The sequence below is a fragment of the Perca fluviatilis genome, chromosome 21 (assembly GCF_010015445.1).
Source record: "Perca fluviatilis chromosome 21, GENO_Pfluv_1.0, whole genome shotgun sequence".
In the NCBI taxonomy this organism is placed as follows: domain Eukaryota; kingdom Metazoa; phylum Chordata; class Actinopteri; order Perciformes; family Percidae; genus Perca; species Perca fluviatilis.
The window spans coordinates 3,856,404-3,883,270 of record NC_053132.1 but is presented as its reverse complement, the minus strand read 5'-3'; the positions used below and the strand labels follow the sequence as shown (position 1 = coordinate 3,883,270).

Genomic DNA, 26,867 nt, shown 5'->3' with positions numbered 1-26,867 from the left:
GTCAAACTTTGGTAAACTTTTAGTATGTTTTTGGGTACATCTGATACTACTGTAAACCACTGAAAAATTTTTTGTTAGAATTTTTTTGGGGTCGAGCGATATTTGCAGCTGACTATGTAACAAGATAGAGCTCGCAAACCAGTTTGGTGTTTAATTATTCAGTTTGGGAAATCCCACAATCTCTACAAATCTAACGTTAGCTTAAGTTGACTGGCTGACTAATTATTTAAAAAAATATATTTTAAGAGAATTCCCCCACATTTGGAATACATTTTGATTTAAACTTTTATTTTGTTGGCAACTGTTGTTGTGTATCGTAATATTAATAATTATATATAGTCTATGCCAAAAGTCTTCAACAGGGAGTCAGAGTTAATGCAGGGGTGAGGCTACCAAATTCTGTAAAAAAAAAAAATACTACTTAATATGAATGCAAAATTGTAATAGCAAAGACAAAATAAAATATTAACACATTGAAAATATGAATGAATACAGTTTTGTCTTTTATTTTGTCGGTAACCATTGTTGTACAATCACAGTATTATACTGGAGTGTTCAATTTGACGTCACATTATTGGCACTTCAGTGATGCTTACTAGCTGCATCATTGTCTTGCCAATGATGACGTTAAATCAAACCCTATTGCTAAATTATAACAAAATTAAAGTCTGACTACAGGCCTGTTACATAAAGAAATGGTTGATGTCAGCATGTTGAGGCGTTTCATGGGAGGAGTCAGTAGAAGAGAGTATCTGACAGGATATAAGGACTCTCACAGCTCAGATCATCACACTGCAGCTCTGGTTGGAAGTCAAGAAGACTCTCACACAACTCACCTGATCTACACAACTTCTCCAGGTGAGGACAAACTGGGCACACAGAGACAGAGGGTGAAAACAGATATATATTTAGACTTTTACTGAACTGTGTAAGACTGTCAGTGTCAGGCTAGAATCTACAGGGAAATACTGGTTTTTCTAATCACCATAGAACATCAGTCTGTCTGTCTCTTATCTTTGTCGTCTTCCTGTTGGTGTAAAGGACTCGTACTACTTTAGAGTGTACAATAAGTACTTAAGGCTGTGTTCACTTTCCTAACAGGTTGGAGAAGTGGCCTCAGATAACATGAACATTGCTGCCCCGGGGTCACCCTTTCACCCTGGGAATGCTCTATGATGCTCGGAAAGATGAACAAATCACAGGTAAGTGCTGTCTACATTCTTTTTAAAAAATATTTTTAATATATCTGACTGTCAGACCAACAACTCTGCAGGCTGTGTCATCGTTTAGGTATGGGATTATCAGCAATGACTTGGCAGATTCTGAATCATCTGAATACATTTGTGAACCTTGAATCAGAACATTTTGTTCCCCATTATTACTAAAATATTTAAAATATTTAAAAAAAAATAACACAATGTAATAAAATGTCAAAAAAAAATATTAAAAATATGGAAAATATTGAAAGAAAATTGAAATTGAAATAAATATTAAATAATACTTAACATTAAAAATTAAAATAAATCAAGATTTATACAAACAAAAATCTTAAAAAATTGACTAATGGTTTCAGCTGTACCACCGGGTAAACGGGGAGTTTAATTTATATGTTAACATCAGATTTTGTTATTCAATATTTTTATTAGTTTTCACAATTTACAACAAATAAAACAAGAATCCACCATGAAATACATTGAAGAAAACAAATCACCATACCAACACACCACAAACAAACCCAAAAACAACACTGGCTTAGTTACATACATACAACCAAAAGTTATACAAATAATGGGAAATCGCTCTCTCTTATCAAGATAATTCAGGGAATCCCTGTAGCAAGATGGCAGAAACATCAGGCTCCAAATAATTCAAATATGGCTCCCAAACTTTGAAGAATTGATTTGACTTTGAATGTAACATGCATGTCATAATCCAGTGGTACTAACTAGAGATGGCCCGATACCATTTTTTGCTTCCCGATACAGATTTTGATACCTGAACTATGATCGGCCCGATACAGAGTAATTGATCCGATACCAGTGTGTCATATATTTTATTATGTTTTAACAACTGTATACTACTATCCCTGTATGGATGTGATATTATTTCTATCCTTGTTGTCAGTCTGGCTCAGGTTCAACTCTTTGTGAAACATGAACAAACATGAACAAACAATGAATGCCACAGAACTTTTTTTAATATCCAGTTTGACAGTCAGTTATAACGGAAAAATAACAAACTATTTTAACATAGATTTTCTTTAGGGCATTATTACGTGTATCGGATCGGTGCATAAACTCCAGTACTTACCGATACCAGCGTTTTAGGCAGTACCGATACCAGTATCGGTATTGGAACATCTTTAGTACTAACCCAAACAGCACTTTATGCCAAACCTTAACAATTGGTTCATTTTTGCTAATCCACTGCAGTAAAATGTTCTTCCCTTTGCAGCATATGTGAGAATACAGTACAATCCCTTTTTTGCCAACAGTACATATCTGGGTGGGAGGCCTTGAATGAGAGACACTGGGTCAATCTGCAGCTTCAAGCCTAGTATCTTTTCAATTTCTGATAAATTATTAAGCCAGTACCTCTGTAGTTTGTGGCAAGACCAAAGGCAATGAGATAAAGTACCAACCTCTGTTTTACATTTAAGGCATATGGGTGAAAGAGTAGGGTTGAAATAATGTCTGCGGTGTGGAGATATATGCATTCTGTGTAATCTTAAATTGTATTGCTTTGGCATGATTACAAACTAAAATTGAGTTATCTCCATATATCTTCACACTCATTATCGCTGATAGTAACAGAAAGGTCCCTCTACCATTTATCTCTAAGCCCTTGCAAAGCTAGAGGTGGTTCAGCACACATAGCTACATAGAACAGGCTGACAGACCTTTTCCCAACTGTTTGAAACAAGCATTTGTCAAGAGGGGATACTTCAAGATTACCAATTAAGGTTGTAAAATGCAGTATATAATGCCTAATCTGTAAATATCTAAAGAAATCTTGTCTGGGGATACCATATTTCTCAACCATTTGTTGAGATGACAGTAACATATTATCAGTAAATAAATCTTTTAATGTGTTAATGCCACTATTACCCCATTGTGTAAAGCCAGCATCAATTAACCCCGGCTGGAAGTCAGGATTGTACCCAGTAGTGTTGTGTGGGAGCAGGGAATGTGGGCCCAAACGAAGAGAGCAGGCAGGCAGGAGAAGGTTCGAACTGAGGATTTATTACAAAAAGCGGCAGTACAGAGACTGGGAAAAACAAGAAAAAAAAAACAACCAAGGAAAAACAAGGCTCCAGGCTCAAACAAAGCAACAGAATACCAACACTACCGACAGGACACGGGCACAACGGACACAAAACAATCCAACAAGAGACAGAGGGAACACAGAGGTTAAATACAAGAGGTAATGAACAAATGAGGGCCAGGTGATATAGCAGGTGAAACACATCAGGGCGGGGCAGGACAATCAATGAAGGCGGGAAAACACAGGAAGTAAGACTAGACATGATAAGACAGAAAACAGACTATCAAAATAAAACAGGAAGCAGAACAGGGAAATGCACAACAGAAAAATACACAACAAAATATACAGACCACGATGCACAGGACAGGATAGGTCAACACAACAGGGAACAGAAATAAACTGAATATACAAACACAGGAAACATACAGAAATCAATAATACAGGCAACAGAAATGACCAAACAGGTAACAGAAATGGAACAAAATACAAAGCAAAACATCAAAACCATAACAGTACCCCCTCTCCAAGGGACGGATTCCAGACGTCTAAACCGAACAAAAACAACCCAGGGAGGGCGGGTAGAAAATCCCAAAAATACAAAAACAGAACAAGTCCGAAAGGGCCCAAGAAGGGCAAAGGGAGGCAGAGAGTCACTGGGGTACAGGGAACAGAGAGTCCTGGGGGCACAGGGAACCATAGAGGGCCTGGAGAGCCTGGGGAAACAGAGGGGCCACTCGGGAAACAGAGGGGGCCACTGGGAGAGAGAGGGGCCACTGGGGAAACGCAGAGGGGCCACTCGGGGAAAGAGAGGGGCCACTTGCGGGAAACCGAGAGCCGAAGAGGCCTGGGGAAGAGGAAGGAAAAAAGAGGCTGTGAGCTACCCCTAGTGGAGTACTTGTGAACTTCATTTACTCTCTTAAAATAATTTCTAAAATATTTGGGAACATCTCCATGAACAATTTTTCATGTACCATACCCAGCTGCAACTGAGACAATCGATCCTCAACTTTCAACCTTCCCACCCTCTTCAATTTGGGAAGATTCCAGATGAGTTCTTATGGGAAGGTCTAAAATAAGCCTTATTAATTTGTTTTGAGACGTCTGAAGCCTATGTTTCAGGTTCCCTGTGACACCATTGTACCATGAGCCACACACATTATCAAAATAAGGCTGAATTAAAGCCCCCTGCCAGAATTAGATTTGTTTTTTCATCCAAAAACTTTGATATTCTGGCCAAAAAGCGGACTCTCTGAACATTAAATTGTAATTATTGCTGCAGAACTTCAGCCCATAATATAGTCAGTGGAGCTGTTTTACAACAGCCCTGGGCGTAGGTTGCCCTATGAAACCCAACCATAAATATGGATTAGTTCTAAATAAGTCAAAAACACATGTTTTTAAGGTCAGTTACTTTGGTACTGCAGAAACCAGGAGAGGAGAAAACATAGTTTTGATGTAGTTCTTGATTGTGTGTGTAGTCTTCCAGCTTTTTCTCTCTGCTGTCCTTTGCTCTCTGGTTCGAGGTGTTTTGTTTGCATGAGAGCGGGACTGACAACACACACACACACACACACACACACACACACACACACACACACACACACACACAAACACACACACACACACACACACACGCACAGATACGGTAGCTACGCTAACCTAGGCTCGTAGAACAAAGAAACACAACTACCAAAGGCGCCTAGCCGCTAACATTAATCATCTTGTCTCCTCTCCCTGCGAAGTTGCTTTTAAGTTGAGAGAGACAAACACACACACACACACACACACACACACACACACACACACACACACACACACACACACACACACACACACACACACACACACACACACACACACACACACAACATCACACACAACAAACTTTTAATAACAATCTGAGCCTGTCGGTGGAAAAAAACATCACTTTTAGTGGACAAAATTTTGGGAGGAGTTACTGAGTTCTCGCCCAATACTGGACTAATTTCAAAGATTTGTTGTCCACATTAGTCAGTTGGACACAAATACATGGGGTAATAGGGTCCATGTTGAAAAGAAACTGAAACTACCCTTAAAAATGATTTTCCTGATAACTGATTTTTTTTTCTTCTAATTTCTATAGGTTTGACATTGTGGGATGATACAACTCTACAAGACAAAATAAAAGAAAATCCTCAGCACTCCAGTGCATTTCAAATTTCTGCTTCTGACTCCACTGAATCCAAGTGCAATCTGCTGGATGTTGAAGCTTCTGCAAGGGCCAGTTTCCTGGGTGGACTGATTGAGGTTGGAGGATCTGCCAAGTATCTGAATGATCAGAAGAAATTCCACAATCAGAGCAGAGTGACGTGTCAGTACAAAGCTACCACCAACTTCAAGCAGTTAATGATTAAACAACTAACCATGGACCCCCAACAGATGGCTGTCATTAAGAAGAGCTCAGCAACACATGTAGTCACCGGCATCACTTATGGGGCAAATGCTTTTTGTGTTTGACAGTGAGAAATTAGAGGCCAGCAGTGTTCAGGACATCCAGGGCAGCATGCACGCTGTGATGAAGAAGATTCCTCTAATTGCTATTGAGGGGGAAGCTAAGCTCAAGCTGACTGATGAAGAAAAAAGCCCTGACACAGAAATTCTCCTGCAAATTCTAACGGAGACTTCATTCTTGATAGCAACCCTGCAACATTTGAAGATGCAATGAAGACCTACAAACATCTCCCAAAGCTACTGGGAGAAAAAGGAGAGAATGCTGTTCCAGTGAAGGTCTGGCTGATGCCACTGAAGAATCTTGACTGTGAAGCTGCTGAGCTGAAGAAAGAGATCAGCCATGGAGTAGTTGGGAAAGCGCAGTATAGTCTAGATAAATTAAGGGAAATAGTAATGAGATGCAACGATTCTCTGGAAGAGAAAGTGGTGGAGCAGTTTCCTGTGATTCGAGAAGAGTTGATCACTTTCCAAAAATTGTGTGGTAGTTATGCATCTAAACTCCAGCAGGCCTTAAAGGAGAATCTTCCCTCCATCCGTGAAGGGAAAGAAGATGAGAGCTCACTGAACCAACTCTTTGAAGACAGAGACAAGTCACCATTCAGTCAGGGAAAAACTAACCAAGTGGCTGGATCGTAAAGAGAGAGAAATCAACGTCATCAGATCCTGTGTAGATACCATGGAGGGAATAAAGATCGTCCCCAAATCAGTCAGAGCTGGACAGACAGGTTCTTGCTGCAGGTGTAGAAGATGCTCTGTGCTTTGTTTTTCACTTCCAGTGGAAAAGGGTGATAACGACCTTGATGTGATGGCCGACTACTTGGACTTCCCTAAATTAGGAAGTACCAATGAAGATCCATGGTACTACTCAGCTGAAGTTGTCACCAAAATGAGAGAAAAAGCCAAAGCTTTCCATCACTTTGCCAAAGCACTGAAGAACAACAGTGGATTCTGTTTTGTCATAGCAGCCATCGCTAACAAGAAACACACACAGGAGCAACCATCTACCATTACAAGAACGGCAATCTGGTCACTGAAGATTTTTCAAAGCCTGTCCTCCCCTCCTGTGGAGAACATCACAGACAGAAGAGATCTGATCTGGTGTAAGTCTGTTTCCATGCTTTTTGATTTAAAAACATGCTGTACTAATAACTCTCCTCCAGAAACCTGTTTGACCATCAGAATAACTGATAACACATTTTGTTTTGGTCTCTCCATCAGATGCCTGTGATCTCAACCTGGACCCAAACACTGCTAACGACAACCTCATTCTGTCTGAGGGAAACAAGAAGGCAACACATGGAGCACGGCAGTCATATCCTGATCACCCAGAGAGGTTTACACAAATACACCAGGTGTTGTGCAAAGAGAGCTTATCTGGGAAACATTACTGGGAGGTAAAGTGGAGTCAGAATTCCGTCAATAAGTGTGATGTTAATATTGCTGTCGCATACAGGGAAATTGAAAGAAAATCAGGCAATTTAGAGAGCCAGTTTGGACGTAATGCCATATCGTGGGCTTTCGAAAACTGTCAAACAAGAGAAACCGGTCACATACTTTTAGCGTTGAAAAATAATCAGGATGTGCTGAGGACATATTTCCCCTCTGATGGCTGTAACAGAGTTGGGGTGTATCTGGACTGGCCTGCTGGCACTCTGTCCTTCTACAGAGTCTCCTCTAACACACTGAGGCACCTCTACACCTTTCGCACCACATTCACTGAGCCTGTTTACCCAGGACTCATGGTCTATTATGAACAAAACGATGCGTACCTGTGTCCACTAGAATAGGAGTAATAACAAATACTTCTCAGATTCTTAGTCTGTAAGTAGCGATACAATGTATTCCATGTCAGAGGGACCAAACACATTGAAAATGCAATCATCAAGTGAGTGTGTGTGTGTGTATTTAGCAGTTCATGTCTATTTGATGCACAGCCTTTATTGTAAAACTGGCTTGGACTTCACAAATTTATAATTAGTTTAAACTTTCATTGCTTACTTCTTGATACTTAAAGATACAGAGCATATATGGATACTCAATTGCTCTGTCAACACTAGTATGTTTAAATATAACTCATAGTTAACTCATTGTTTAAGGAGTTTGTTCCTTTTCTTCTTTCTGAAGTATTTTTTTTTTAGATTGTTCTTCTCAGAATACATGTTTTTTTTGTTAAGGACATGTCTGTACTTCAACCTCGACTTTGGGTTCAATCATTGACCACTGTATTGAGGAGAGAGTTTGTTAGATGTTCAGCACTTTGCGGATGTTTTTAGAGTTGAAGAAATGTATTTTCCTTTTAATCAGTTAATGTTGATGTGATGCACAGCCTTCTTCTTAAACTGGTTAGTGCTTCACAATCAGTTTAAACTTTCATTGCTTGGTACGTCACAGATAATTCTTTTTATTTGAACTTTTTATTCTACTTCCTGATACTTAAATATACTGAGCTTATATTGATACACAATTGATTTTGTCAACATTAGTATGTTGAAATATAACTCATAACTCATAGCTGATGTAAAAGAAAAAGGATTAACTTGTTTAGTTGAAATTATCATGTTGGTGATGGGATATAAATTACCTAAAGTGCTTATTGTTTATTTTAGCATTTTGTTCATTTCCTTCTTCGTGCAGTTTTCTTTTTAAATAGTTATCTTTTCAGAATATAAGAGGAATCATTTAGTTTTCCTGATAAGTCTGTACCTTAGACTTAACTTTGGGTTTAATTAAAGCCTACTGTTTCAAAGGAGAGGGTCACTGTTAACACCATTTTTTAATGGATGTTAACCATGTTATTGTTGATTATAGAGCTTATAGAAATGATTTTTTTCTGTTAATCAGTTTATATTGATTTGATGCACAGCCTTCTTTTTAAACTGTCTGTCTTTAAGTCTGTGCTCCACAAGGGTTAGGGTTAACAATTTAAACATGTATTGGTACATCCCAGATCCTTATTTCTATTGTAACTTTGTATTCTACTTGCTGATACATAAAGAAACAGCTAATATTGATACACAATTGTTTTTTCAACCCAATGCAAAAAAAATCATAAAAGAAACGGGGGAGTCACTGTTAACACCATTTAGTTGCAAACCCTGCTGCTGTTTACAGAGCTGAAGAAATGTCAGATTCCTGTGACACTGTAACACCTGTTGGATATGTTTACTCTCTTCTTGAGCAGAATATTCAATAAAGTGGAGACCTGACTTCACCACTGTGTACTACTTTATTTCTTTTAGATGAAAAAGTTGACTGTACCAAAGATAATAACCTTTATTGTTCATGATACATTATCATATTTTAATATGAAGAATTCTACAATGTTAGAACATAAATCCTCAGAGGACTTTATACCTTCCTTCTTCACAGTATCATAAGAACACATGTAGCACTTCCTACCAGTAGTACATAAGTTAGGACCAGGCTCTAGGTTCATAGGAGCAGTTTGTAGCTTAATAATGATAATAATAATAATAATAATAATAATAATAATAATACCCAGACCAAAAAAAGTGATTTTGAATGTCGGCTTGTTTATATCAAAAGGAGTCGAAAATAGTAAATGGTGCCAAATAATAGTTTACATACACAATTCACACAACATAGACAATATTTGCATTTAAATGCGATCCATTCAAGTTTTACCCTTTTCTTTGGATGAAAAATAAATGAAATACTATTCTTCTTATTTTCAGTTTGACTCAACCTATTTGGTTTCCAGAATAACTTTCAATTTAAGTTCAATTAAAGTTTCCCTTTAATTTGCTATTTAGTTTTTATAATCTTGAGTTAACTCTTTAAATTCTAATTTCAATCTCAGTCATTAATTCTTATTTCAATTTAGGGCTATTTTAGAATTTCTTGTTATTGTCCTATTAACATGCTACACCAATGAGCTGCTGAAGCTAGGCTTTTGAAATATCAAACCCATTTGCCAGTTCAGCGCAACATAGGCTACATGGAAAATAACACAAGGAATGTAAAATCAAATATAACATTCACAGTTCAACAGAATGAAAGGCTATGGTGGATTATATTCAACACACAGTTAAACCTTAATCAGTCTCTTTTCAACAAGTGCAGTCGTGCAGTCCATACAAATTCCACATGATGTGACGCAGAAGAAAAAGCGCTGTCGGTTTACAGTGAGTCCGCTCTTACCCAGATCCCAAGTCCATCAAACTCCACTCACATCAAGAATTGTTGCAGACCAGTCCTACCGTAACCTGGATGAATGAGTTGGTGTCCTTGCACAGCACGCTGGGAAACCACACGGATGCAATGTGATTGTCAATCGTGGATCTTCTCACGGGAGGCTCGCCATCTTTACCGTCTGCCTGCAGCGTATGACGTGGCTTCAGGCAGTCAAACATTCACACTTCTAACTTTGGGTCAAACTTATTAAATAACCCCAGTCTACCTGTGTAGATAAAATGTAACATAAAACACTTCAGAAAATAAAATATGGGAGCTTAAAACACTATTTGTTTGCTACTCTTGTTTCACTCCCTGGCTCAAGCTAGTTCACGTCTTTCTCCTAGCGTTCATCTCTTGTAATGTCGTTCTTCCATTCTGATTGATTTTCTATGTGTGGTTTTCTAGGAGCCATTGTTTTAAGTGAGTTTTAAAGGTGTTGAGTGTAGGACACTCTCTTATTGGGAGGGGCAAGCTATTCCAGAGAGATGTCTATGAATGAGTCTAAACACACAGTCCTGAGAAGAGGTCCAATCAGCCAGGTGGACTGAAAACACCTGTGGGGGTGTTCAGAGCCTTTAAAGGGACTTCCTGAAGAGGGCAGTCATAAGCCTAGTAGTGTTTAAACTGCCATAACTTCACACAGAGATGAAGAGGACAAGCACAGGTGGAACTGATAACTGTGTCAGTGGGGGTGCAGGCCCAGAGTTTTGCTGCTCTTTAACAATGAAAATGTACAACAGTGCTTTAAAATGAAGGATTCATCTTTAGTGAGAGGAAACAAACAGACACAGGAAGTAATTCCATGGCCAACGGGTGAATGAAGATTCATGGTGGGTCTACCAGAAGGGCCTTCTATCTTTAGCCTTTTCTGCTGTTTTTGACAATCAACCCCTGTCATGAGTGCTTATTCTTGACTCAAAATTGGAGTCCAAAGGAACGGTAGAGGCTGAGTGGACGGGTCATATCAGACCGTGGAGGGTGATGCTGAATGCAAGGCTTGCAGGATGCTGTAGAGACAGGTGAGTACAACAACACAGATGGGTTGCAAGTCATCAACAGACGAGTTGCATGTCTACACAAAACTGAGCAGGCTCTTGTTCTTTGTGTAAATATGCATTTGTGTTTTTTCATGTCTGCTTTGTGATGCTGTATTGGGCTGTTTTTGCATAACGTGTCAGATTATGTAATTAACGTAGCCTATTAATGCATGTTTCACTGTAAACTACGCATCTCTGTCATGCATATCTCTGAAAGAAGTCAAACATTTCAGTCCCAGATCTGCTGGTTAAGTGTGACGCCCCCTGCTGTGTCTCTGTGCTGACTGCTGATCTATCTATCTATCTATCTATCTATCTATCTATCTATCTATCTATCTATCTATCTATCTATCTTTTGTATCTGTGGTGTAGACATACCTTACTCCACAGCACTGTAAGTTATGTCTGACCTAAGTTAATATAAGCATCATTTGTAGGACTGCTGAAGACCCTGTGGTTTGATTTAAACGACAGATAAAGCTAGTGAGGGGACTGTGAGTTGGGATTGTTTTGTCAAACCATGTCAGAGTTCAACCTTAACCTACCACAGCTTCATAACCATCTCCATAACTATATATCAACTGATATACCGGAGTAAACTCTATACCCAGACGAAGAATAGAAACTCTGTAAAAAGTTAGTAAGTGGAGCTTGATTTGAGATTGTTCTGTTAAACATAAGTGTGTTTGTTCTATCACTTTATAATGAGGTGTAATGGACATTTACAGACTGTAGATGTCACTGTTGGGACTTTAGTGTGTGTGTGTGTGTGTGTGTGTGTGTGTGTGTGTGTGTGTGTGTGTGTGTGTGTGTGTGTGTGTGTGTGTGTGTGTGTGTGTGTGTGTGTGTGTGTGTGTGTGTGTTTTCTTACTAGGTAAAGTGTGAAACACTGGTTACAAGCTTGCCAATATTAAATAACATGCATGTTGAATGGTCCCCAATCCTGTACCAAATCCCCCAAAGGTTTATTGAGAATGAACTTTTGAAAACCGACGAACACGTTGACATAGAAGGAATACATCTCTACACATGGGCGCATGCTCCACCTGGGGGCTGTTCCACAAAAGCAGGATAACTGATAAAGTGAGGCTTGACCTAGTCTAATCTGTGCATCCTGGCTTGGTGCGTTTCACAAAGGCCAAGCCAGGCTGAGGAGGAGAGACTAGGTCAGACTGAGGAGGAGAGACTAGGTCAGGCTGAGGAGGAGAGACTAGGTCAGGCTGAGGAGGAGAGACTAGGTCAGGCTGAGGAGGAGAGACTAGGTCAGGCTGAAGAGGAGAGACTAGGTCAGGCTGAGACTAGGTCAGGCTGAGGAGGAGAGACTAGGTCAGGCTGAGGAGGAGAGACTAGGTCAGGCTGAGGAGGAGAGACTAGGTCAGGCTGAGGAGGAGAGACTAGGTCAGGCTGAGGAGGAGAGACTAGGTCAGGCTGAGGAGGAGAGACTAGGTCAGGCTGAGGAGGAGAGACTAGGTCAGGCTGAGACTAGGTCAGGCTGAGGAGGAGAGACTAGGTCAGGCTGAGGAGGAGAGACTAGGTTAGGCTGAGGAGGAGAGACTAGGTTAGGCTGAGGAGGAGAGACTAGGTTAGGCTGAGGAGGAGAGACTAGGTTAGGCCAGGCTGAAGTCATTTGGTTAGATGCACATCCGCGGCTTTCCTCAAAAGACCCACGAGGTCGATCAGATTTAGTTCCCAAACGGTCAGATCCCTATACACCACACACCTCCAGAAGCAAATAGATTTAGCAGAGATCAAAATTCAATTAAAGAAACGCAAAATGCAGGAGATGGATCTTGATATGGAAATCAAAAGAAAAACCATGCAGGAACTGGATGTGGAAATAAAGAAACTGGAGAGAGAAGTAAAGGATAATTTAAATGCTTACTGTAAGAATGACAGTAACAGTTTATTAATCTTTTCTTCTTTTTCTCTCCTGAGCTCATCAGACAAAAATTAAAAGGTCAAAAAACATTGTGGTGTCTTGTCCTTGATATATAGGCCTACTAAATGTATGCTTCTGTTAGAGAAAAATTGTGATACATACTTTTCTCCTGATTATTATTAAAACTGTTTGTATTATAACAAGACAAAACACTGCTGTTGCGGTTGCCATCTGGTATCTAGGAGCTACTGTCTTGTCTTTGTCTGGAGCAAAGTGTGGTGAGGAAAGAAAAGACAGGCTCCTCGACTGATTATAAACTGACGACATCGACGCTTTATTATGTGTGAAGTTACTGTAAACTGATTCTACTTGCAAGTAAACCAAACTTTATCATAACTTCAGTGGTTCTCAGTTTATTCCTGATAATGAAAAGATTCTAACAGCTTCCAAAGCCAAAAGAAACATACATAATTGATGAATTAAAAAATAATTAGCAACGTATTGGTCTCTGACCAGTCTGCTGTTGACATTGTCTGGAGATATTGCTGCATAGTCCCAGTCCATGTCCAAGGCTACTCTGGGAGCCCTTTCCTTTCTGAGACAGGCAATGTTGTGCGGGCAACAATGATGTCACAGGCCCTCTCTGGGGTGACTCTTAGGTGCTGAAGGCACTGAAAACGGGACTTGAAAAGCCCAAATGCCCTCTTGATTCGGGCCCTTGATCTTGCATGGGCAAGATTATGCTGTGCTGCTGTCTGGGGTTCTGCATTTTTTCCGTTAAAACTTTCCGAAAGAGTTTGTGTTTGTCTGAGACGTAAGAATCTGTTATTCATTCCTGTGGTGTAAAGCGCTCTGGTTGTGTTAGGTTGGAAAAACGATTAGTGTGTGTTTGTGATTTACTTACTTACTTGAAATGCATCTTAAAAACATATCCAGTGTTAGCTTCTAATGACCTTAAAGCAGCAGTGGTTACAGTTTTAAAAGGAACAGAAACTGGAGCAAATACTTGATTAGTTTCCAGTGTTTCAGATTCTGCTGAAACCACAAACAGGTTAGGCACTTGGGTGTGTGGATTTCTTACTTGACATACATTAACCCTTAAGTGTTTTTGTGAATTTACCTTTGGATTATTAATAAATTAAAACCCATTAAATTATTTGCATGTATATTTTGTTGTGTTACCACTGTATCTTACAGCCTTCTTTCAAATTCTACAGATTGCCGTTGTTTCATTTTCCGCCCACCACTACTGTAAACTGTCCCAAACTACGTCAAAAACACAGATTGAGACGCATAACCCCAATGTGCTGTATTCATGTCCAAAGAATGCTTCTAAAACCTAAATAATTCTGGCATATTCCACATCTCAATAGGAAAATGCTTAATTTAGATTAATTTAGGCCTTTTTCGGGATATCCAAACAGAATATGTTGTTTACATGACCTGTATCAAATTCAGAATATTGTCATATTAGGAATAATAGTGGAATATTAGTGTGCATTAACTCATTAGTGCCCATCTGAATTTCTTTCTGTGACTCTTAGATCAGAGGTGCTAGACATGTCCCAGCAGCTACCAAGTAAAACTGGAATCTATTAAAGTATTCTTTTCACAGAAGCAACTTGTTTCAAACACACACACTTGATGGAAATCGTCTTAAAAAGTTCAGGTGAGGCGAGTGGTAGTTAAGCAGAAAGGAAGACCTAAGCACCAAAAGTAATGGCTGAGTACCTCAGGTTGTTTTTTTGTTTTAAGATTCCTTTCATATATACTGTATAGACACAGGTTGTTTTACACACACACACACACACACACACACACACACACACACACACACACACACACACACACACACACACACACACACACACACACACACACACACAGCTCTCATGCAGCAGGGGCCTGTTTCACAAAACCAATATAAGGGATTAAGCCAGGATTTCCCCTTTATCCTGGATTAATTTAGCCCTGACAGTGTGCATGGAATTTATCACTTAATAATCTTTTATAGATTCTAGATTTTAGAGTCCAATTTCTTCAGTTTATTCATTTTATATGCCCATATATATGATGGAGCAAGGCATATGGAGAGAAGGAAACTCGTCCTCTATAAAAAAAATAAAAAAGGCGAATAGACTAAATGATAGTCTAAAAATATATATTTATGAACTACTGCTCTTAACTGAAACCATTCAATGAGTCACTGTCATTTGCAAAACGAACAGCTGTACACGTTGCATTAAAAGCGAGCAGTGGAAGTTAATATGACTTAGGAAATTTATATTTTAGCCCATGAGAGAGAGGGAGAAACAGAGTGAAAGAGTGAAAGAGCATCATATTCTAGCGTTATAGAAAATTGATCTTCATAGTAAATTTCCTAAGTAATATTATCTTCTGCTTACTTTTAAGGCAAAGAGTGCAACCAAAGCCTTTCTACGGAAAGCCGTTCCACTCCCTATTCAGCCCCATTGTACCAGATTTGGTTGCAGTTCCACCAGAGTTCCACTGGGGGTGATCGCGGTCCAGTGCAGAATGAATGGGACCCTATGAGGCTAGACGGCTAAATTTGTCTCTTTCGCCCGATTGTCGTTGAGAAACCTCAGATTTGATTGTAGATTTTGCAAGTTCATCATGGGTTATAGGTCGAAAGTTGAATGAACGAGTACCTATGGCCTTTTGATTTCTTACAGGTTGAGTCGTTGTAGCCCATAACACGCTAGCATTCTGCTAATGAATGCTGATTGGTCAGTGAAGGAGTGATTACGATCGGAGCTCCAGCTTGACGGCATCCGAAGCAGAGCCTGAATATCAGAGTGAATATTTCGGCGTGGTCTTTAAAACATCAGCAAACCTCTTTCTAGCACGTTGAGTAACAAGGAGAGCCTAACCTGTCAGCTGTGTTGTCGATGCCTCGAGAGAACAAAGGAAGCGACTCAGCGCTTGCCGTAAAGCAGTATCTCTGGCCGTATATGTGTATGACGTCATTGACATTTTAAAAGGCTTTTTAGAACAGAAAAGCTACTTTAAAAAAATCTAACACCCAGCAGTGTTTATTTTCTTCGCCTCCCCTTTCGAATGCAACATTCAAATTACTAGACAAAAAATGATATCCTGAGAAAAGTGGGGTTTGAGGGGTATAGCTCCATAGAGTCCCATTCATTCTGCACTGGCCTGTGAGCGCCCCCTATATGGAACTCTGGTGGAACTGCAGACAGTTCAGAAGCCGGAAGTAACGAGGGAGTGGCACTTGTTGGTATATTAGAAGTTCTTTGGTGCAACTGTTAATTTTTGCAAATGATTAGTAGCCTAATCCTTGAATGGTATGATTATGACGGCTATAATTCAGAGCAGAGGTCAGTTAATGTATATGTTTAAGCTGCTTACACATTCAGTCGGTCCGTGATCGTCTGCCTCGCTTTTTCTCACTGTTTCATTACAGCGGCCGTGTTTCTTTTTATACAAATAATGTGTTTCACGTCATCATACTTCCACAAGAAGCTGCTGCTCACTCTGTATAAAGTATGTACAATGCGTATTCTCCATTTTGGCATCAGTAAATCTGTGATCGACCTCGCGGTCTTTGAGGAAAGCCGTGGACGCGCATCTATCTGAATTAGTTCAGCCTGACTCGACCTAGTCTCTCCTCCTCAGCCTGACCTAGTCTCTCCTCCTCAGCCTGACCTAGTCTCTCCTCCTCAGCCTGACCTAGTCTCTCCTCCTCAGCCTGACCTAGTCTCTCCTCCTCAGCCTGACCTAGTCTCTCCTCCTCAGCCTGACCTAGTCTCTCCTCCTCAGTCTGACCTAGTCTCTCCTCCTCAGCCTGACCTAGTCTCTCCTCCTCAGTCTGACCTAGTCTCTCCTCCTCAGCCTGACCTAGTCTCTCCTCCTCAGCCTGACCTAGTCTCTCCTCCTCAGCCTGACCTGGTCTCTCCTCCTCAGCCTGACCTGGTCTCTCCTCCTCAGCCTGACCTGGTCTCTCCTCCTCAGCCTGACCCTAGTCTCTCCTCCTCAGCCTGACCTAGTCTCTCCTCCTCAGCCTGACCTGGTCTCTCCTCCTCAGCCTGACCTGGTCTCTCCTCCTCAGTCTGACCCTAGTCTCTCCTCCTCAGCCTGACCTAGTCTCTCCTCCTCAGCCTGACTCAACCTAGTCTCTCCTCCTCAGCCTGACCTAGTCTCTCCTCCTCAGCCTGACCTAGTCTCTCCTCCTCAGTCTGACCTAGTCTCTCCTCCTCAGCCTGACCTAGTCTCTCCTCCTCAGCCTGACCTAGTCTCTCCTCCTCAGTCTGACCTAGTCTCTCCTCCTCAGCCTGGCTTTGGTGAAGCACACCAAGGCCAGGCTGGAGATTAGACTAGGTCAAGCCTCTCTTTATCAGTTATCCTGGATTTATATATTCTGCTTTTGTGAAACAGGCCCCAGGAGAAAGCGTCTGCTTCCTCAGAAAGCTTAAAAATGCTTATATGACAGATAAAACAGAGCTTGGCCACCCTGGTGTGTGTGTGTGTGTGTGTGTGTGTGTGTGTGTGTGTGTGTGTGTGTGTGTGTGTGTGTGTGTGTGTGTGTGTGTGTGTGTGTGTGTGTGTGTGTGTGTGTGTGTGTGTGTGTGTGTGTGTGTGTGTGTGTGTGTGTGTGTGTGTGTGTGTGTGTGTGTGTGTGTGTGTGTGTGTGTGTGTGTGTGTGTGTGTGTGTGTGTGTGTGTGTGTGTGTGTGTGTGTGTGTGTGTGTAGATGGGAACAAAGTACTGACAAATCGAATGGGCTTTGTTCCGTTAGCCGTGCCAAAAGAAAACAGCATGAATGGATTTACTATCTGAAGATGGATGGATGGACAGACTGACTAAGTATTCACCAGCCCGCATCAAGCATCTTGAACTGCATATTAGTCGTTTTTTTCATTTAATAGCTGTTTTAGCAAGTTATTTTTCAATTTATTTTCACATAATGCATTGTCTAATTTTCTAAAATTCACTTGAAACAAAATCAAAATAAGTAGTACCTTGTAACTTTCACTAAGTTAATATAGAACTTTTTTAGGTCTCTACTTCTACCTGAGGAATGAATGTGAAAATGTTTGACACCTGTGACACACACATACTGTACACACACACACACACACACACACACACATATATATATATATATATATATATATATATATATATATATATATATATATATATATATATATATATATATATATATATATATATATATATATATAATGCGCACACATACATACATGCACACACGTGTGTAACTACGTATGTTTATTATAAAGAGCTAATTTGTAATAAGTGGAATTCTACTTTAAGAATAGCAGCAGAGTGACTGCTGTGTTTGGACATATTTTGGCTGAGAGATGATTTGCTGGGAGTGCAGCGTTGGTGCACAGGTGAGGTCAGGGTTTTCTTTTCAGTGGTGTCATTATCTCAATGTGATGTCTGTGTGTGTGTCCCCGTGTAATTCTGTGTGTGTGTGTGTGTGTGTGTGTGTGTGTGTGTGTGTGTGTGTGTGTGTGTGTGTGTGTGTGTGTGTGTGTGTGTGTGTGTGTGTGTGTGTGTGTGTGTGTGTGTGTTTTCCGTGTAATTCAGTTGTGTGTGTGTGTGTGCATCGGGGGTCTTGCTTGGATCTTGCGTTGTTTCAGCCCTGCAGCAATGCTCACCAGTCAACTCACGCTGTTCACTCTGACCCTCCTCGATGTCGACTCAGAGCTCAGACTCCACTCACTTTTGTTCTTTATTATTTTTTTAAACCATCAGCTTCCTCACAAAGTACTTTCACAAAAAGCACAACACACCGACTTACATTGTGTTTTAACTCATCAGCATTTCATGTACTCTTTGACAACCTTTGATCAAAGTAGGTCGTCTCCCTGAAAGAAGAAGTGACCGGGTGACCTAAAGATGCACGTTAAGTTAGGTTTCTCTCAGCTCTACAGAAGGTGTTCGAGTTTCTCCGGATCAGTCTTGTTTTTTTGACTGTGTAATGCTGTACTTGATCGCCCCGCTTCCCAGCATTGGACACTTGATGGGCTCGCCACTAGAAGTTATCAAATTCTCTTCAATGACCACTGACGAGCAAAGAAAACGGGCTACACAAAATTAAAATTCAATTTTCAGCAATTTCCAAGCATCTGAGAAGTTTTTAGCCAGTCATCATGATTTGGCGTAACGAAAGAAAAACTGCCAGGGCCATTAACCTACTGATCTGCATTCATAAGGTGCTTTGCATTGACTATTTATGGTTAAACATGGGGTTTTACAGGCCGGGATAAGAGGCTGATTCATGTACGCACGCTTGTGGGTAATCTGTGATTTATAAAGGGAACATTGCTTACAGATGTGCGTACGCACGGTTTAATGAATCTGAATTTTTTTTGGTGTACGCCATTTTTGGCTTTTGGGCGTACGTACACTTTTAGTAAGGATCCTACGCAGCATGAGGGGGTGAGATGTGGGTGTGCGCTCTACCAACTGAGCCACCCGGGTACCCCAACTTTGGTCTTCTAACAGGTGATTTAGAGTCCCTTCGTTTGGACACACCAGGCTCAAGAACTCTGTTATACATCAGTCTATCCTGTTGCTGAACCAAACTCAGTGCTGCCAGATAAGATCTGGATCCGAGGATACCATGAAACATGTTTCTTTCCTGTTGATGTCTTTTAATCTTTTGTACCATGTGTGTAATTTTTGTCTTACTTTGTGTGTACCTTTCTTTTTTTTGAAGAGGAGCCGATCATGCGTTTATACGAAAATATTGACTAATAATAATCGGCAGTCGATCAATCAAGGGCATCTCTAATTCAAACCATTAATATATTATAAATTGCTTTATAATAAGTTCTAGTTATTGTGATTATGTTATGAAAGCTACCTAAACTATTAAACTCCCTGGTCTGAGTAAAGGTCTTTCTGTTAAATGCATCAATGACTGCCTGATTTTGTTTTGTGTGACTGTTATATCATAGGTGCAAGACGTGTTTCAGCAGCTACCAATACAACTGGAATCTATTCAAATATTTGTTCTGCAGAAATGGTGTGATCATTTAATCATCTATAGCCTAGGGCTTATATTTTCCAGTAAAGTAGGTGTGTCTCAATATCTGTGGAAAGATACTGCTAACCCATTTAAACAGTAACCACTGCACCTTTAAGGTAGCCAGGACACCATTGATTTATAAAAGGTCAAATATAAAATAAAATAGCTGTAATTGTAGGTTTACGTGAGGTAGACTACTTCAATTATTATTATTATTATTATTAATAAACATCCTGGGCTGAGTAAATGTCTTTCTGTTAAATACACTGACTAAGTTTACATGCAAATAATATTCCAGTTTTTTCACTTGTTCTAAAAAAGACCATATTCTGAGTAGGCTGTTTACATGGCAAATGGAAGTGAATATTCTATAAAAATTACTGTTTACATGCAGCCTTGCAAAATAGTATAGAATCATTTTTTCAAAGTTTTCCCACCGATGGCGGACTTGTTGGACCACGTAAACACAGCGTCCCACTTTCATTCCTTCAACCAGTTTCTTGAAAATGTTGGTGTTGTGATGTTTGCGCACATCCAAAAACCTGTTGGTATCCAAGTCTTTGATAATGTTTATAAGTATCTGTGTGTCTCCTTTTCTTCTGGGCATGCATCTCTACTGGGTCTGTAGCCCTGCAAACTGTTAGCTAGGTGGTTTGAGTACAACAACCATAGCAACACACTGAGCTGACTATAACCGGCCTGATACATTACATGTGTAACAAATGCAGAGCGGATGTTCCAACACTACACTTCCACTATAATCAATGAAGCTGGCTACACCAGACATGAGAGCAGCGCCTTATTGGTGCGTATGCTCCGCAGACATTCACTCTACAAGTGTAAAAATTTGAGAGAGATAGATGGACGTTTCACAGCGCTGCCCCGGCTCAAAAAACTGAAGAAACGACAACAATCTCAAAACAAAAGCTCTCCGTCTTGCCTGTGACTCTCACAGTCCTACGCTGTGTGTAGCCAGTTAAAAGATACATTCCGCAGTCCGCGTACAGTGCACGTTCAATGTGTTAGAGACTGTTCAACAGAAATATAAACGCTTCAACACAAATACAAAAGCCACAACACAAAGCTGTAAACTGCCCATAACTGGCCGTGAACTAGTGGTGTGTCATACTGCAATATTTTGGTATTGATTCAATACCAAGTAAATACAGGGCCAGTATTGCGGATTTTAATACGATACCGATACTTTTTAATAAATAAGGTGGATCATGAAATTTCTTAATCTGAATATATTTTCATGACCCCCTAAGTGTTTTTGTGAATTCACGTTTGTATTATTAATAATTTAAAACCCAAGAAAGAATCTGCTTGTATAATTTGTTGTTACGGCTTTTTACATATCCCCAATGTGCTGTATACATGTCCAAAGAATGCTTCTAAAACCTGAATAATACCTTGAATATCACAAGTGTCTTAATAGGAAAATGCTTTATTCGGAAACCGGCCCTTTTCGCTATATCCAAACAGAATATAAAATTTCAATTCAATTTTATTTATAGTCTCAAATCATAACAAGAGTTATCTCGAGACACTTTACAGATAGAGTAGGTCTAGACCACACTTTAATTTCCAAAGCCCCAACAATTCCACTAATTACCTCAAGACCAAGCATTAGCAGTGGCTATTGGCGAGGAAAAACTCCCTTTTAGGAAGAAACCTCGGCAGACCCAGACTCTTGGTAGGTGGTGTCTGATGGGGCATGTTGGGGGTGTGATGAACAGTGGCGATAACAGTCATAATAAAGATAATGGAACAGTGACTACAGGGCATGTAAATATGCAGTTTACGTGACCTGTATCAAATTTGGAATATTGTCATATTAGGAATAATAGGGGAATATTAGTGTGCATGAACTCATTAGCCCATCTGAATTTCTTTCTGTGACTGTTAGATCATAGGTGCAAGACATGTCCCAGCAGCTACCAAGTAAAACTGGAATCTATCCAAGTATTCATTCCACGAGAGCAACTCCTTTCATACAACCCTCAATAAGAGCATGCTCAGGCTCGCTAACAGCGTCTCTTCTGATTCCATGCATGTTTTAAATGATGAATACCAACCTTTGTCTTCTAAAAGGTGATTTAGAGTCCCTTCTTTAGCACACAACAGACTCAGGTTCTCTTTTATAAATCAGTCTGGAGTGTTAAGTGTTCTAATGGTTCATTGATTTGTTTAATTCATCCTTTAATCATTTCTCATAGTTCCCAGCTGCATGTCATACTTTGCATCCACTTTTAGACAAATTAGCTGTCCTAAAATTGAATATATATATATATATATATATATATATATATATATATATATTCAATTTGTAGCACACATAATAATTCAACTTGAAGCACACATTAAGATGGGCTAAATGCCATGGATTCCTATGCATGGCCTTTGAGATCAGCACTTTATACATACATGCCCAGTCAGAAACACAGCGAGACCGACCGATGCACTAAAGGCCTAAGCTGAAGGCCGCCCACACGTATATGTAGCTTCATTTTAAACAATATATGTAGTAGGCGGCCCCTGCTGTCTCTCTCTCAGTTAAAGGGTCCTTGGCTTATAAAACGTTGAAGACCCCTGCTCTAGAAAAACACTGCTCTTCACTAGAGAACTTTGGTCCCAGAAGACAGAGTTACTCGTGGTGCTCATGTGGAACCAGTTTCCAGTTTTGCTAGGGAGGCAGACGCCTTCTCAACATTTAAGAGTAAGCTTAAAACTCGACTTACAGAAATAACAAGTCACAAATTGGCATATTTATTCACTCATTGCAAGAAAGATTAACTGCCCCTAGCAACTGTTACCGCAGCGTCCATGTAAATCCAAAATGGCAATGGATACATCGGTAACCAGTAGTTGGCTCATAGTGTCAGATTTAATATTGTCTAAAGCAGGTAATGTCACTTTAAAAAACACACACAACTGAGACACTGAAATTACTGATCTGTGTCTGTTTGACCAATCAGCAACTACCATCCCTGCAAACAACCCTGACGGTTGCTGTACTTTCACAAAGTACTACCCTCTGGTCAGGGGCTTTATGGGGAGTGAGATAAAGCCCCCAAAACTTAATTAAGACCCTGGTGGACCACAAGGAGTTCCTCAGAAGGTTCTGAGTTCTGGGGGGAAGTTCCTGCGTTATACAGTATGTCTTGTAACCTTTTCAACTTCAGACAAAAGCCGATGTTGGTGGTGTGATTTTGCGGACTCAGCTGAAGTTTATGTAATTTATACACCCTTGACATATGTGTGCTATAGTCCTAATAGTAATACAGGCTTCTATTGCAATCTCTTAGGCCTACATGTAGATGTACCTTTATTTAAATAAACACACAGTAGCAGAGGTTATGCAGTGTCTTTTATTTTACTCATGTTTTTTTCATGAGTCAGAATGAGGTAACAGCTGAGGGAGAGCGCGTGTCCTCCGTCCCCCATGCTGGACCTCCACCCTGACCCTGTCTCCTGACAGCAGAGGGGCTGGAAAAACAAGCCGAAAAAACTCGGTCAATGGCAGAAATATGTTGTTCACTTGTGGCCATTAATGACACTTAAAAAAGGAACGAAAACCTGAAGAATAATTATTAAAAATTGTTGTTACGTGCCTTGTTTTGCTGTGTGTGTGTGTGTGTGTGTGTGTGTGTGTGTGTGTGTGTGTGTGTGTGTGTGTGTGTGTGTGTGTGTGTGTGTGTGTGTGTGTGTGTGTGTGTGTGTGTGTGTGTGTGTGTGTGTGTGTGTGTGTGTGTGTGTGTGTGTGTGTGTGTGTGTGTGTGTGTGTGTGTGTGTGTGTGTGTGTCCCTTCAGGTGTGTGCTGCAGCTGCAGCTGATCTGCTAATCAGCCAGCCAAAGGTGTTAAAGGCACCAGACAGAGTGTGTGGTGCTGGGCAGTTGGAGGCGCTGTGGAAGCCAGAGAACAGAGAGAGAAGTCTGCAGAATACCAGAGCCAGTGGGCCAGTCGCGGTCTCTTTTGGATCTCTTTTATTTGGTTGATTCGTCTTCTTTTTGAAGATCGTTTTGTGTTTAGTTTGTACAATAAATCCTTTAAGTTCTTGTTGGCAGCGTTACCGGATATCTTTTGTTCTCTACCGGGTTATTATTTTATATTGTTTACGTCCTCTGACCCCTAGACGGATTAGGGACGTAACAGTTGTGCATCGTCATGTTTCCTGTATTGAGTATCATTGCCAAACATAACACTATACCTTTTAAAAGCGAGGAATAATACCCTGTCTCCTTGGTATAGCCCCCAGTTGGGGCTGTGCTGGACTCTGCTCTCTGGGCATCAGCTCATCTGACTCCATCACTACATTTATGGCATCCTGCTTTCCTGCGTGATGTTGTGCAGAACCCCACAGGCTAAAACAATGTTGCATACTTTTTCTGCCGTGTATAGTAGGGTCCCCCCCCCCATCCGCTGTGATGCAAGACAGAGCCATCTGCCCTTAATCAGTCCGATGGAGCGCTCCACTGTGGCACGTGCGTGTACGTGTGCACTGTTATACCGGCGCGTAGAGGTCTTCTAAAAGAGCCAGAATCGGCGTAGGAATCGGCGTAGGAATCGGCGTGCGCCTGTCCTACGCCTGTTTTAGGTCATACGCATGTTTCATAAATGAGGGCCATTATGTGCTGTTTAAAAGTGGATGAGTTGTGATTTCTTACTTGACATAGAAGGAAAATTATCCGCTTTAATGAAATCCATGCTGTTAGCTTCTTATGATCCTGAAGCTGCAGTGGTTACTCTTTCAATGGGTTAGCAGTGTCTTTCCACAGAAAGTGAGACACACCTAGTGGGAAATATAACTAAACCTGAATAATACCGGAATATCCCACATGTCTTAATAGGAAAATGCTTAATTCGGAACCAGCCTTTTCGGGATATCCAAACAGAATATGCTTTTTGCTTGACATGTATCAAATTCAGAATATTGTCATATTAGAAATAATAGGGGAATATTAGTGTGCATGAACTCATTAGTGCCCATCTGAATTTCTTTCTGTGACTGTTAGATTATATAGGTGCAAGACATGTCCCAGCAGCTACCAAGTAAAACTGGAATCTATCAAAGTATTCATTCCACGAGAGCAACTCCTTTCATACAACCCTCAATAAGAGCATGCTCAGGCTCGCTAACAACGTCTCTTCTCACACCACGCATGTTTTAAATTATGAATACCAACTTTGGTCTTCTAACAGGTGTTTTAGACTCCCTTCGTTTGGTCATAACAGGCTCAAGAACTCTTTTATATACATCAGTCTATCCTGTTGCTGAACCAAAATCAGTGTGCTGCCAGTTAAGATCTGGATCCGAGGATATCATGAAACCTGTTTCTGAGCTGTTGATGTGTTTTAATCTTTTGAACAATTTATGCAACTATATCCTTACTTTGTGTGTCCTTTTCTTTTTAGAGAGGAGCTGCTTGGGAAGGTAACATTAGTTTCAGTGTAAATTGATTAGAAAGTTTCATCGTATCAATAATATTTATAGTTATATTTCCCTCTAGGTGTGTCTCACTTTCTGTGGAAAGACACTGCTAACCCATTGAAAGAGTAACCACTGCAGCTTCAGGATCATAAGAAGCTAACAGCATGGATTTCATTAAAGCGGATCATTTTCCTTCTATGTCAAGTAAGAAATCACAACTCATCCACTTTTAAACAGCACATAATGTAACACCACTTGCACCCCTTAAAGGCATACTATGCAACTATTCCAGCTTCGGTCCCCCTTGTAGATTGAGACCCATATCCCCAATGTGCTGTATACATGTCCAAAGAATGCTTCTAAAACCTGAATAATACTGGAATACCCAACATGTCTTAATAGGAAAATGCCGGAACCAGCGTTTTCGGGATATCCAAACAGAATATGCTTTTTGCTTGACCTTTATCAAATTCAGAATATTGTCATATTAGAAATAATAGTGGAATATTAGTGTGCATGAACTCATTAGTGCCCATCTGAATTTCTTTTCTGTGACTGTTAGATCATATAGGTGCAAGACATGTCCCAGCAGCTTGCGAGCTTTAGTTCCAATGAGACAACCTGCAGGGGGACCGAAGCTGGAAATGTTGCATAGTATGCCTTAAGTGTTCTAATGGTTCATTTATTAGTTGTATTCATCATTTAATCATTCAACATAGCGTACCACTATTTCACAGCTGCACATCATACTTACTATCCATTTTCAGATGGTCTGATCAACCACATGTGGCTCCTGGCTAATAAGGTCGGTGGGATGCGGCTGAATAATACCTGCATATCCCCATATTGGTCCCCATTGTAGATTGAGACGCATATCACCAATGTGCTGTATTCATGTCCAAAGTATGCTTCTAAAACCTGAATAATACTGGCATAACACACAAGTCTTAATAGGAAAATGCTTAATTCGGAAACCGGCCTTTTTCGGGATATCCGAACAGAATATGCTGTTTACATGACCTGTATCAAATTCGGAATATTGTCATATTAGGAATAATAGGGGAATATTAATGTGCATGAACTCATTGGTGCCCATCTGAGTTTAGATCATATAGGTGCAAGACATGTCTCAGCAGCTACCAAGTAAAACTGGAATCTATCCAAGTATTCTTTTCAGAGAAGCAACTCCTTTCATACAACCCTCAATAAGAGCATGCTCAGGCTCGCTAACAGCGTCTCTTCTGATTCCATGCATGTTTTAAATTCTAACAGGTGATTTAGAGTCCCTTCTTTTGCACACAACAGACTCAGTTTCTCTTTTATAAATCAGTCTGGAGTGTTAAGTGTTGTAATGATTCGTTGATCTGTTTAATTCATCCTTTAATCATTTCTCGTATTTCCTAGCTGCATTTCAAACTTTGCATCCACGTTAAGACAAATTATATATATTATATTATATATATGTATATATATATATATATATATATATAATACAAATTATAATATGTGTATAGTGTCAGTATGTAGTTT

At 40.2% G+C, this 26,867-nt stretch overlaps 1 long non-coding RNA gene and 1 pseudogene across 1 annotated transcript; both read left to right on the top strand.

Moving 5' to 3' along the window:
- The first annotated feature begins 695 nt into the window (after positions 1–695).
- LOC120551592 lies at positions 696–7,855 on the top strand (annotated as a pseudogene).
- Positions 7,856–10,614: 2,759 nt separating this feature from the next.
- On the top strand, positions 10,615–26,752 carry LOC120550576. The gene is made up of 3 exons (XR_005637754.1): positions 10,615–10,970; positions 25,417–25,541; positions 26,105–26,752. It is a non-coding gene; the product is annotated as an uncharacterized LOC120550576 (long non-coding RNA).
- Positions 26,753–26,867: the final 115 nt, after the last annotated feature.